Raw genomic sequence first — 8,471 nt, forward strand, 5'->3', positions numbered from 1 at the left:
TTTTTTGAGACAGGGTTTGTCTGTATAGCCCTGGCTGTCCTGGAACTCACTCTGTAGACCAGGCTGGCCTCAAACTCAGAAATCCTCCTGCCTCTGCCTCCCAAGTGCTGAGATTAAAGTCGTGAGCCACCACTCTCCAGATAGAACAAAATTTGTAATCCCAGCAGTGAGGAATTAGAAACAGGTGGACCCCTGGGACTCATAGCCAGGAAACCTAGACAAACTAAGAGAGAACTTCCAGGTCCCAGTAGGGCATCTAAACAAATGAATACATAAAATAAATGCAAGGCAGAGTCAAGTGTGCTGGCGTACACCTTTAATCCTGGCACTCAAGTTAGGTGGGCCTCTGAGTTCAAGGCCAGCTTGGTCTAGAGAATGAGCTGGGTCAGGGAGAGAGACATCATGAGTCCCTGTCTCAAAAGCTAAAGAAAAGCTCAAAGTGAATTGCCCCTCCCTAGGTATAACACCAGAGGTCTTCTATACACATACACAAACACAGAAATGCTGGGATTATAAATGTGCACCATTGCTCCAGGCTAGCAAGATTCAGTTACAAGAAACGTTTAGCACATACATAGTATCCAGTAAACTTTACTATCAGCAAGCAATTAAGTATTCCTACCATGTACTTCCATTTGGTTGGTTCCAGCCAAGCATTCCTTATAACATGCTTCTTTTCAGCTTTTCTAGCGCTGGGGCCTTGGTATGCACATCACCAACGGAGCCTCAATACCACTTTCTGGTACATTCCTCAAGCAATGGGAACTTTCCTTTCCCTTCCGAGCAGATCTGGTCCCCAGCACTCTCTCTCACCAAGATAAAGCCAACTTTACATGCTGGCCTGTGCCGCTAATCTGTGACCCTGATGTGTCCGTGAGCACAGGACTGCCGAGTGTAGGTCTGGAGATGAGACAGGAAGAGAGATGCGCTTTCCCTAGGACTGAGAGGACTTGGTGAGTAGTGAAGAGGGGAAGACCAGTGCAGCCGCTTCAAATCCGTTCCCATGAGTGACTCTGAGCAGACTTGAGCCTAGAGAAGATCTGTAGTATGTTTAGAAGAGACACGTGACTCTTGACTCAGGGTAGTCTGAGTTCAGATGCCTGTGCACCATACTGGATCTGGGATTCCACGCAGGCCGCGTGGCTAGAAAGGATCTCCTGATCTCTGAGGGTCTTCAGGCTCTGGAGCTCAGTGGGAACTCTTTGGACAGCAGCTCCGGAGTGTGCCACCCATGGAGCGATCAGCACCCCGGGTCAAGGAGGAACGAACCGTGCTGGGGAGTGTGACCCAGACGGGCCAGCTGATGCAGAGCCCGGTCTGCAAAAGGGGCGTGAGCCCACGTGCTGGAGCACAGAGGAAGGAGCTCACGTGCTGGATTCCACAGGTCCCTTTGCCCCGAGGGGCGGGGCCTGCGTGAGGCTGCACCTTCAACCCTGCCCTCGCCGCGGGGGACTCGCGGGTTAGCAGCGGGCCTGTTGAGGTCAGAGGAGGCGGGGTGCGTCCAAGCCTAGCGACTGCGCGTGCTTAAAGCTCTCAGAGCAGAGAACGAGCTGCCTGAGCAACCCCAGCCCGTGACACCACCTGAACCACGCGCCACTACATATTTCCTGGCATGAGGGGCGAATGCGGGGTGCTCTCCATCCAGAGCTACGTGGGCAACAGAGCGGCCATGTTCCCTCTGGAGGTATGCGCTCCACTGCTTATGTAACCAAGCCGGCTTGCTCGCTCGCAGGTCTGCGGGTTTGCTAAGTGGCCTTTTCCAACTAATGACCTTGGCCCTCTGCTGCCATCCTTTTGGGTCCCCCATCGAGCGCTGGGTGAGCTGAGGACAGATACTGGCGCACGCAGGCCGGGGGCGTGGACTACCCTGGGGAGCTTACAGTGGGGAAGTGCAGGTGGCAGGAAGCCCCCTGCCCGGCTGTGGTGCACGCGGTAGCTCCTTAGGGTCCCTGTTGCTTCTGGTTGCCTGGCTAACAGTGGGCGGGGCGGGGGGGGGGTTCCCGAAGCATTGAAATGCTGAGCCGGGAGAATCCTTCCGTTTGAGAGCGCAGAGAGCCTCTTGGTAGACACATTGGCTAGTGATTGCTCGCACTCTGTTGAAATCCACGCTCTGCTTCTGTCCATTCTGTGAACTTGGGCCAAGAAGGAGGCTGGGCCCACGATTGGGTCCGGCCACTCTTAGGGTGGGCTGTCATCCTCAGAGATGAGACTAGAACCACTCTGCACCTCCCGCATGCTTGCTTCTATGCCTAAAAGATAGCACAGTTTGCTGAGTTTGGCTTTGGAAGCAACCTGTTAGAAGGGCTGTAGTCTTGTCTTCCCAGAGCCTCTCTCCTGTGAGGTGTGTAATGAATGAGGCTGTCTCTGATTATTTCTGGTAAGCGGTGCTTCCTGCTTGTGACTGGTTGTCCTTGGAGGGAACCAGGCTGTCATGGGCATTAGAATGGAAGCCAGAGGCAATGTCAGGCTGACTGGAGCTTTCTTGCCTGGCCGGTCCAGCAGGAAGATTGGGCTGGCTTGGGCAGCCAGGTGTGGCCTCCTGCAATGTACCATTTTGGCTGGTCACTGAGCAAGGTGGCAGGTTTCTGCATCCCTCCAGCTCATGTCCAGCCACTGTATTGACCCCCAAGGGACATTAGGAAGGAGCAGCGGGCTACCATGGACCCGCAGGAAGGACCTGGAAGGAAGACAGGTGGCCAGAACTGCATCTAAGGACACTCAAGGGCTGTCCTGAGTCAGGCATGCTTGTCAGACAAATAGAGCAATTGTTTGTTAATGTACAGCATAGGAGATCAAAGTCCGTAGGCAAGGGCAGTTGCTGAGTGTTTGATCCCCTGTTGCTTGATAAACAGTGCTTCACCCACACTGGGTCTACCAGGGGACCCAGGGACAGTGTGCCTGGTGAAGGAAGAGTACCAGCAAGTGGAAAAGGCAAGCAACACAGGACACGGGGTACCCATTCTTGTTCTACCCAGAATGCACTGGTCTGGTGCTTCATTCTCTTAACCATTGCTTTCTTGCTTAGGGGGCCAGGATTGGGGTATCAAGGTCCCTGAGGTAAGACTGTACTAAGGAGCAAAGGGGCAGAGTCCCTGAAGCAGGGACAGCAGGGAGGGTGGGGCCAGGCTGAGCTTCCTGCAGTCCGGTCTTGTCTGGCAGAGGTGTGCAGGCCTCTGAGGCTCTGTGTCCTGCGTTGCTTGTCTCTTCCACTTACTGGTACTCTTCCTTCACCTGGCACACTGTCCCTGGGTCCCCTGGTCCTCTGTCCTCTAGACTGCACCAAGGGCTCAGTGTCCTTATTCAGGTTGAAGATATGGGGTTCCAACTGCTCAAGGGAGGGGATCACTCCCCCTTCTCTCATTCCTCCTCCTCACCTTTTATTGGCTCTTTGTGAATTTCTCAATGCACTCCAGTCCCACTCATCTCTGCCCCTGTACCCACCCTCTACCCTTTCACCTCCTCTCTAACAGTGAAAAAAAAGGGGCAAACAATCTCGTTCTGGAAGCTGTAGTGTGTCCCACAGTGTATCCTTATGTACACACTTCTTTGCTTGCAAACGTTCATTGCAATGAGTTTGTCAGGTACAGGGCCTCTGGCATCTGCTACACCATCCATACAGGAACCTCACTGGGACTCCCCTCAGATTCCCCATTGTTGCTCTGTGTCATGGAGATCCTGTAGTTTTGATCTGTGGGATAGGCTCCATCACACACTCCAGCAGCTCATTGATGGAATAGATGCTAAGGTAGGCCAATTCAAAGCCCTGGATCTGGGCCTGAGAGGTACCTGAGCTGGTCAGCCCACTATACCCATACCACGGAGGTGAGCTATTTTGCCCTGCCCTGGCTGACCCATCCAACAGAACAGCCAGCAAGGAGGAGGGCTCTCCTGCCTTCAGCTATGGCTCTGTTGTGATGCCCAGGAGAGATGCAGGGCTGGCTCTCTCCTAGAGTGGAGCAGGTGAGGGGTGTGGCTAGCTCTTCTGCTCTCAGGCACTGGGGATGGCTCACCTGCAACCCCTGTAACCAGAGCCAGCTTTAACCTGCTGCCTAGGCAAGGTGCAGGGTCCACTCTCCTGAGTGTTACAGCCTGTGAGAGACAGAGCCAGTTCTTTTCCTTTCATGACCCTGGGACCAGCTCTCCCGCCTGTCATAGGTGGCAAGGGACAAGGGATGGAAGGAGGGCATCTGTCTTAGGGTTTCATTGCTGTGAAGGGACAACATGACCAAGGCAACCCTTAGAAAACATTTAATTGAGACTGGCTTACAGTTTCAGAGGTTCAATCCATTATCATCATGGGGGGAAGCGTGGCAGCTTGCAGGCAGACATGGTATTGGAGGAGCCAAGAGTTCTACATCTTGATCCAAAGGCAGCAGAAGTCTATTCCTCAGGCAGCCGGGGGCGGGGTGTTATTCTGCACTGGGTGGAGCTTGAGCAACACTAGGAAACCTCAAAACCCATCTGTGCAGTGGCACATTTGCTCTGCTCCAACAAGGCCACATCTATTCCATCCAAAAAAGACCACACCTCCTAATAGTGCCACTTCCTGTGGGCCAAGCATTGATACACATGAGTCTCTGGGGGCAAATGTATTCATACCACCACAGCATCTCCTCCCTTATCCCAGCCACTGCCCAGCAGACCCGGGGTAGGACCAGCTTTCCTGTGCTCATGCCCTCAGGGTTGGCTCACCTGCAACCCCCACATCTAAGGTATGCTCTACTATGCTGCCCACTGGGGGTACAGAGCCCACTCTCCAGAGTTCTGCAGCAGGTAAGGGTCAGGGGAGGGGTCTTGAGGGGTCCATCCTGGTCCTGCCCTGTCTTACCCTCAGTTGTCTCCTGGAAAAAAACAGCCCCTTATGTAGCTTAACTGAGGCAGACAAGACATAGCCCACCCAGAGGCCAGCTGCTATGAGCGGCTGTGAGATCCTACTACCCCCACTCACTCTGGGACATCCTGGGGGTAGTGTGCAGGACGCCCTGTGGGAGGGTGACCCTAGACCAGAGCAGGAGTCCCTCTGAGACAGTGGCCTCTAGGGGTAAGCTAAGGCCACATTGAGCAACTCATTTGGGGGTCAGGAATGCTGTTTTGGCAGCCCCCCAGAAGCTCAGTCACTCCCAGCTGTCTGAGCCAGATGTGAGAACTGGCCAGCAGGGAGACAAGGAGGTGATGGGCATCTCCTGACCCTCTTGCTTCTCGGTGACCATCCAGAGCTTGTATTTGGGTTACCGAGTCTCAGAGTGACCTGGCAGCATCCCATGCTGACAAGGTTGTCCTAAGGATCCCACAGTGAGCTCAGCACAGCCCACTGCCCTTAGGGCTTCACTGTGCAGCCCATCCAACACAGACAGACCTCAGCAGCTACACATGGTCCCTGGCTATGCCTGTCTAGCACTGTAATCCTGGCAGCGAGGGCTGTGAGCCAGGCTGGGGGTGGATGCAGGACCTGGAGTAAGCAGGGTAGGAGAGGAGATACTGTGTATGATGCAAGCTGTCTAGTAGCAGTTCACCACAGAGAGCAGAGGGTGTGGTCCGGCTGAGTGGGAAGGCTGATCAAAGACCAGTGGTGGGAGGCAGGAAGGGATGTGTGACTTTTGACTGTTAGATTGCTCAGGCTTGCCCAGCCTGCTTGCTGATTCCCATCTGTGAGAGGCTTAAGCATCAGCCTGGGAACACCTGTGAGACTCAGCTTGTCCCCCACCCCCACACTCCTCTCTGTCCCTAGATGCCTATGGAAGAACCACACTGGAATATTCCAGAGCTCACCCGACTCCTGCTGTGCTGAGCAGCTCTGCTTCCCTTGGAAGAGATTAGCTGAGCTGTTACTCTAAATGCGCTATGCCAGGCAGCGAGGTTTCAGGCTGTCCGAGCCTCTTTGCTGGAGGCTTGGTGATGCAGCAATGGGGACGGGCAGGAGGTCCCTGGGATGTGTATCACCTGCCCACCGGCAGCCATGCCAGCACAGCACGCTTCACTGCTGGAGAGGAGGGGGCGGGGCACGGGCATGGGCGGAGTCTGAGGGTTGCTTGAGGGTCAGGGGGAGGAGCCTCGTCTGGCAGCCATGGGCAGCAGGAAGTAGGAAAAAGCAACCTTCCCTTGTTTTTTTAACTTTCTCTTTCCTGGGTGCCTTTTGCACTCTTGGACGTTGGTGGCCCTGACAGTGGGAGGGAGGAAGTATAACAGGCTGGTTGGGGTACTTTACTGCGGGGGACAGCCTGAGGCTTCTCCACAGACTAATGCTGTCCAGTTTGCCCAGCCCCCAGACTCATCCATCAGTAGGTCTGGAAGCCCTGCCTCCTGCTGGACATTCTTTTTTTTTTTTTTTCTTTTAAACTGGAGGTTTTTTTTTTTTTTAAGATTTATTTATTTATTATATGTAAGTACACTGTAGCTGTCTTCAAACACACCAGAAGAGGGAGTTAGATCTCCTTACAGATGGCTGTGAGCCACCATGTGGTTGCTGGGATTTGAACTCAGGACCTTTGGAAGAGCAGTCGGGTGCTCTTACCTGCTGAGCCATCTCACCAGCCCCCCTGCTGGACATTCTGAGAGGCTGACCCAAGCAACACCTCAGCCAGATATGGTTCTCAGCACAGCTGTCGCTCAGTACCAGTGTGTCTCCAGCACTAGTCAGTGCTTATGTGGTCAGCCAGACCTACATCTGCTAGAGCTGTGTCTCCACTGAGTTTTGTAACAGTAGGCACTTTCTCTAGTATACAGCTTGGCTGAGACATTCAGGTCGTCTGTAGTGGATGTGAGTCTGGAGGCTCATAAATGACATCAGAATCAGCACACCGGATGCAGAGGCAGGTGGACTTCTGAGTTCACGGCCAGCCTGGGCTACAAAGAGCAATCCTGTCTCAAAACAGCTAACCACACCAAAAAAAATATAATAATAATAATTTTTAAAAAACTGCTTCTGGGGAAGTCGCCCAGGGGGCCATTGGATAGTGGCACCGTCTGCCACCCTCCGGTCCTGCTCTGTCTTCCTGTTGGAAGTACTCAGCCAAGAGCCACTACTTTGCAGGGAAGTGAGCTCCGGAGTCACAGCCATAGCCTCTCAGAGGATGGAGTAGTGCAAAGAGAAAGAAAGAGTCACCACCTGAAGCAAGGCCCCGCCCTTGCCTTCTCGGCTGAGGATGGCTGCGCTTTGTATGTGCACTTGGGGAGGCGGATTCTGGGAATGTTGAAACTGACGTATGAAATACTGATTAATACACCACTTTTGACAGTCAGATTTGAAATGGAAAAGCTGCCGTAGTGGCTCAGAGCCATCATTCAGAAGCGGAAAATAGCCAATTTCTCACATTCATGCGCCCGCTCCGAAGGATTAATTATCAACACATGCAGAAGCAGCGGTACAGGACAGCTTGGCAGGGTTTCCAGGACGCGTGTCATCGCCACTTCCAGCCTGGCTCATCACAGTTGATTAGAATTTTAAGGGATTTGAGACCCTGGAACCTATATTGGTGCACAGAAGTCTGGAATAGATAGGCGAGCAAAAAAAAAGTGTCGTTTTTATATTTCTGGATTAAAACCACTGCTGATTTCCATCACATTGCTCTGGTGGTAATACTGGCTCAACTGGATGAGTTTCTGGATGCAAACCGCAAGCACTCGAGCTCAGTGGCTTAGCACAAAGCAAACACCAGCACACAGAGTGTGTGTGTGGCGTGTTCCCAGCACCCAGTACCCCACTTTCTCCCCTCCAGGGCAGTCATTCTCTGGTGCCACCTAGGGGTTTGTTTGTCTCTTATGTCTGTTGCTCTCTCTCCTGGGCTCTCATTCTTTGTGCCCTGTTTTGCTGTCCTGTAGGCTGTCTTGCCTTGTCCGGGCAGTTCTGCAGGTGAGCCCGGCCGCTTCCTATGTACTGGGTTTGGTGTTATTTTGTGAGTTCCAGTACAACAAAGGCTACACAGAGAAATCCTGTCTCAAAAAACAAACAAACAAAAAACAACAACAATGATAATAATAATAAATTTTTTAAAGAAAAAAGTAAGTTCTCAAAATAACACTATTGAGTTTTGTAGGGTTTTTTTTTTTCCCCTTTTGGTTTGTTTGCCTGTTTTTGTTTTGTTTTGAGTCCCTTTATTGGTTCCAACCCAAGATCCAAAAATTGAAACCATCTGATATGATGATCAGTTTTGTCACAATGACGGAACTTACAAATCACCTGGTAACAGAAGTTGCCTACATCAAGTTGACCTGAAAGGATGTCTTTAGGAGATTGTCGTAATTAAGTCAAATTGATGTGGGAAGACACTGCCTACTGTAGGTGGCATCATTCCCCAAACAAGGGTTTCTAAACTGTTTAAGAGCGTAACGTTCCAGCTCGACACAAGGAAGCAAGCAAGCATCCACTCACTTCTTTCCCTCTGCTCTTGACTGTGGTGTGATGTGGTCAAGCAAGCATCCACTCACTTCTTTCTCTGCTCTTGACTGTGGTGTGATGTGGTCAAGCAAGCATC

The 8,471-nt window shown here is 52.3% G+C and overlaps 1 long non-coding RNA gene across 1 annotated transcript in view; it reads left to right on the forward strand.

The window, feature by feature from the left end:
* The first annotated feature begins 1,127 nt into the window (after positions 1 to 1,127).
* The window catches only part of LOC110312608, a 30,308-nt gene continuing 22,964 nt past the window's right edge, over positions 1,128 to 8,471 (forward strand). Inside the window, exon 1 of the long non-coding RNA XR_002380064.1 lies at positions 1,128 to 1,684. This is a non-coding gene — a long non-coding RNA (uncharacterized LOC110312608). The remainder of the gene's footprint in view (positions 1,685 to 8,471) is intronic.

The sequence above is a fragment of the Mus caroli genome, chromosome 17, assembly GCF_900094665.2.
Source record: "Mus caroli chromosome 17, CAROLI_EIJ_v1.1, whole genome shotgun sequence".
NCBI lineage: Eukaryota > Metazoa > Chordata > Mammalia > Rodentia > Muridae > Mus > Mus caroli.